This window comes from Carlito syrichta, unplaced genomic scaffold (assembly GCF_000164805.1).
Source record: "Carlito syrichta isolate Samal-C Ts95f unplaced genomic scaffold, Tarsius_syrichta-2.0.1 Scaffold314725, whole genome shotgun sequence".
In the NCBI taxonomy this organism is placed as follows: Eukaryota; Metazoa; Chordata; class Mammalia; order Primates; family Tarsiidae; genus Carlito; species Carlito syrichta.
In genome coordinates this window covers 47,833-52,538 of record NW_007258821.1, presented here as the reverse complement: position 1 = coordinate 52,538, position 4,706 = coordinate 47,833, and the positions used below count along the sequence as shown (strand labels likewise).

Sequence of the window (4,706 nt, the reverse complement as noted above, 5' to 3'; positions counted from 1 at the left end):
ACTCCAACTCAAAAAAAAAAAAAAAAAAGCCCAGTTATTTCTTTCATAGAGTATATTTAAAATTTGTAACTAGACTGGTTTGCTTACTTGTTTATACGTTCCTATTACCTTGCAGACTCTATGTAATTGTGACTAGTGTCTGGACTGGGCTGGCAGTGTACATTTTTGTTGATTGAATCTATCCATTTGTTAAATATGTGTTAAGCACCCAGAGCATACCACTGGTGATAGGTTGTGACAGGCTGTAGGGAAACAATATTAAAAACACTGCTCTACCCTTTCATATTCCATAACCCGTGGGGGAACTGGCTTGGTTAACAATCAGGAAAAATACTGCGTGATAAGGACTAAAACAGGAGGTAAGCATAGGATGCTGTGGTAACATGTGAACCAGAGTTGTTGGTCTGAATAGCAGGTATCCCTGGAGCGATGGTATTTAAACTGAGAACAGTATGAAAAGTAGGCATCTGGCTGAATGAAAAGTGGAGAGCAGAGAGGTGAGTCTGCGGAGGGGGTGAGGCAGAATATGTAAGGGTTTTGAGATCCTGGTCTGGGGCCTGCATGTCTATTCTCATCCTCCAGAGAGTGAAGGAGAATAAAGATTGGTAAGGCTGAAGGAAATAAGCATGGGACAGATTATATAGGATATTGTGAGCAATAAGTTTTACTCTTCAGCGGACCAAGAAGAGTCATTAAAGTTCCATGATTGGCTGGGCGCGGTGGCTCATGCCTATAATCCCAGCACTTTGGGAGACTGAGGTGAGAGGATTACCTGAGCCCATGAATTCGAGACCAGCCTGGGAAACTTGGCGAGACCTCATCTCCACAATAAATCAAAAAATTAGCCAGGCGTGGTGGCATGTGCTGGTTTCAGCTACTTGGAAGGCTGAGGTGGAAGGATCACTTGAGCCCAGCACGTCGAGGCTTCATTGTGAGTGTGCCACTGTACTCCATCCAGCCTGGGTAACAGGGTGAGAATCCGACTTAAAACAAAAACAAAACAAAGTTCCATGATCGCCAGATAATCTCAACACTTTGGGAGGCCGAGGTAGGAGGATTACCTGAGCCCATGGGTTGGATACCAGCCTGGGCAACTTGGTGAGATCTCATCTCTACAATAAATCAAAAAATTAGCTGGATGTGGTGGCGTGTGCCTATAGTTACACATACTTGGCAGGCTGAGGTGGAAGGATCTCCTGAGCCTAGCAGGTTGAGGCTGCATTGGCGGTGAGTGTGCCACTGTACTCCGACCTGGGCGACAGAGTGAGACTCTGACTCGAAAAAAAAGTTCCATGATCACATTTGTACTTTAGAAAGATTACTCTGTAATTAGAATGGTTCTGAGGGGCAGTGGCAGAAGAGAAACATGGACAGAAGGTTCAAGGGAAATTAAGGAAATACAATCCACAGACTTGATGGACCAACTGGGAGTCATTATTTACACAGCCCTAACCAACTAGTTTAAAATAGAACTTTCTCATCCCTCCTCTAAGACCATTTTCCTATTCCTGTCATTTTACGACTCGCTATTTAATATGTACCCTTTGTGCTTCCAAAAAGGATTTAAGGAGGCTTACACTATAAACAAAAAGTAGGAACAGTAAATATAGAGACAGATCAGAGTAATTGTACCAAGAGCCTATGCTAAAATGGTAATAACAATTGATATTAAATTTAGCTGTGAGCTTTCTGGCAGCCAAATGCTTTTTCTTTAGTGAAAAAGCAGCATATAAGTTCTTCAAAAGAGACCAACTTATTCAGCATTAAATCTCAGGGAACATTTATCATTATGTCCTTATATAAGATGTATAAAATACAGTATAAAAAATTATATAAGGACATTTATCATTGTCCTTATATAAGATGTATAAAATCATTATGTCCTTATATAAGGTGATAGAAAAACATTCTTTTTTCTAGTCATGTCTATTAATGACTCAATAAAAGCCAAAAGAATGTAAATCCATAATTTAGCAAAAGCGTTTCAATTGGGCATTAAGCTAATGTGTGGTTGATGTACTACCCTTTGGTAATATGGCTTAATACCAGATAGAGCTGAGGGGATTAATGTGTTCCCAGGCTGTCCTCCACAAACATCAGTTGGGAGGAAGTGATAGTCATCATTGCAAGACTGAGCACTGACTGGCTTTGAGTGTCAACTATCTGTGTCATTTGCTTGCTTTGGCAGCATTCATACCAAGATTAGCCCTATTAGTCTGTATCACTGATTGAAGAGAGAGCCACATGTTTGAGGTGTCACCCAACATGGTTGACCCCCCCTTCCCCCAAGTGTTTTTTTTTTATTCTTTCTTTCCAGGGTGGCTGCCATCCTGTCCCTAATGTGTATCACATCAGGGCTAGGCTATACTTCATTCAGGGTCTTTACTCCAGCCACCTGACTACCTGTAGTGGTTCCTGAAATACCCCTTGTACACCCCACCCTTCTCCTAAGTCTTCAGTGACTCTCCATTATCTATGGCAGTAGTACTCAACTGTTTTTTGTCCCAACACACCTGAGGAATGATGCATATTTCTCTTAGTAACTTTAGATTACAGCAGTGATTATCAATGCTAGGAAAAGGAATGAGACGGAGGGGATTGAGAATCACAGAATCACTGGCCTGCAGGTTAAAATCAAAGTTCATTAGCCTAATATTTATTTTTATTTATTTATTTTTTGAGTTGGAGTCTCAGTCTGTCGCCCAGACTGGAGTGCAGTGGCACACTCCCGGCCACCGCAGCCTCGACCTGCTGGTCTCCGGCGATCCTTCCACCTCATCCTTCCGAGTAGCTGGAACTACAGGCGCACGCTACCACGCCTGGCTAATTTTTTGATTTATTGTAGAGATGAGGTCTCGCCAAGTTGCCCAGGTGGGTCTTGAACCCGCGGGTTCAGGCGTTCCACTCACCTCAGCCTCCCAAGGCACGGGATTACAGGCTGAGCCACCAAGCCCGGCTAGCCTAACATTTAAGTTTCTTCATAAATTGGATGCGATCTTCCTTTCAAATTGTGTAGTCCTACAAGATAGTCAGTGTTGGAATGAGGCTGTGCTGGAGCCAAAGAAGGCTCCTTGCCAGAGGTAAACCTTTACTTATGGCTAAATTTTTTCTTTTTTGAGTTGGAGTCTTACTCCGTTGCCCAGACTGGAGTGCAGTGGCACACTTCTGGCCACCGCAGCCTCGAACTGCTGGGCTCTGGTGATTTTTCCGCCTCAGCCTTCCAAGTAGCCAGAATTACAGGCACGTGCTACCACGCCTGGCTAGTTTATTTATTTATTTATTTATTGTAGAGACGAGGTCTAGCCAAGTTACCCAGGTGGGTCTCGAACCCACGGGCTCAGGCAGTGTACTCACCTCGGCCTCCCAAAGTGCTGGGATTACGGGCTGAGCCACTGAGCCCAGCCTAAATTTTTATTCCATAAACATGCTGTATACATTACTGCTTCTCTACCTTTGTTCCTGTTATTCCATCTACCCATAATTCTCTCTTCCCTCTTGGCTGTCTAAGCACTACCAGTGTTTTAAGTCATAGTTCAAGTCCTCTTCACCCTTCAGAGTCTAGAGCAGAATTCTACAAACTGCAACCTGCAGGCCAAACCTTGCCCAATGTTTTGTTTTGTTTTGTTTTGTTTTGTTTGAGTTGGAGTTTTACTCTGTCCCCCAGGCTGGAGTGCAGTGGCACGCTCATGTCCACGGCAGCCTCGACCTACTGGGTTCAGGTGATCCTTGTGCTTCTTCCTTCCAAGTAGCTGGAACTACAGGCTCTTGCTAACATGCCTGGCTTATTTTTTGATATATTATAGAGACAAGGTCTCACCAAGTTGCCCAGGCTGGTCTCGAACCCTTGAGCTCAGGCAGTTCTCTCGCCTTGGCCTCTCAAAGTGCTGGGATTACAGGTTTGAGCCACCGTGCCTGGCCTCCTTGCCCAATGTTTTAATATGACTCTTCACAGAAAAAGTTTCCTGACCTCTAGTCTAACAAATGAAAGTTTAAAGTTTAGACCTTTTCATATAACCGGCCCATAGCAAGTGTACCTCTTCTGATCTCCTATCGCATTTTATTGCCTTTTGGTACTTTATTTTATTTTATTTTTTGAGTTGGAGTCTCACTCTGTCGCTCAGGCTGGAATGCAGTGGCATGCTTACAGCCACTGTAGCCTCGACCTGCTGGCTCAGGCGATCCTTCCACTTCAGCCTTCCAAGTTGCTGGACCACCATGCCCACCATGCACCACCATGCCCAGCTAATTTTTTTGATTTATTGTAGAGACAGGTCTCACCAAGTTGCCCAGGCTGGTCTCAAACCCTTGGGCTCAGGCAGTTCTCTTGTCTTTGCCTCCCAAAGTGTTGGGATTACAGGGATGAGCTACTGTGCTTGGTCACCTTTTGGTACTTTATATGTTTTCTTGTGTTGGAACTTTTTTTTTTTTGAGTTGAGTCTCACTCTGTTGCCCAGACTGGAGTGCAGTGGCACGCTCCCAGCCACCGCAGCCTAGACCTGCTGGGCTCCGGCTATCCTTCCACCTCAGCCTTCCAAGTAGCCAGAACTACAGGCACACGCTACCACACCCGGCTAATTTTTGATTTATTGTAGAGATGTCTCACCAAGTTGCCCGGGTGGGTCTCAAACCCACAGGCTCAGGCAATCCACTCACCTCAGCCTCCCAACGTGCTGGGATTACAGGCTGAGCCACTGAGCCCAGCTGAA

At 44.7% G+C, this 4,706-nt stretch overlaps 1 protein-coding gene across 2 annotated transcripts in view; it reads left to right on the top strand.

Annotated features, from left to right (window-relative positions):
* VPS72 (vacuolar protein sorting 72 homolog) overlaps nucleotides 1-4,706 on the top strand; it is a 15,494-nt gene that overhangs the window by 1,020 nt on the left and 9,768 nt on the right. The window lies entirely within an intron of this gene.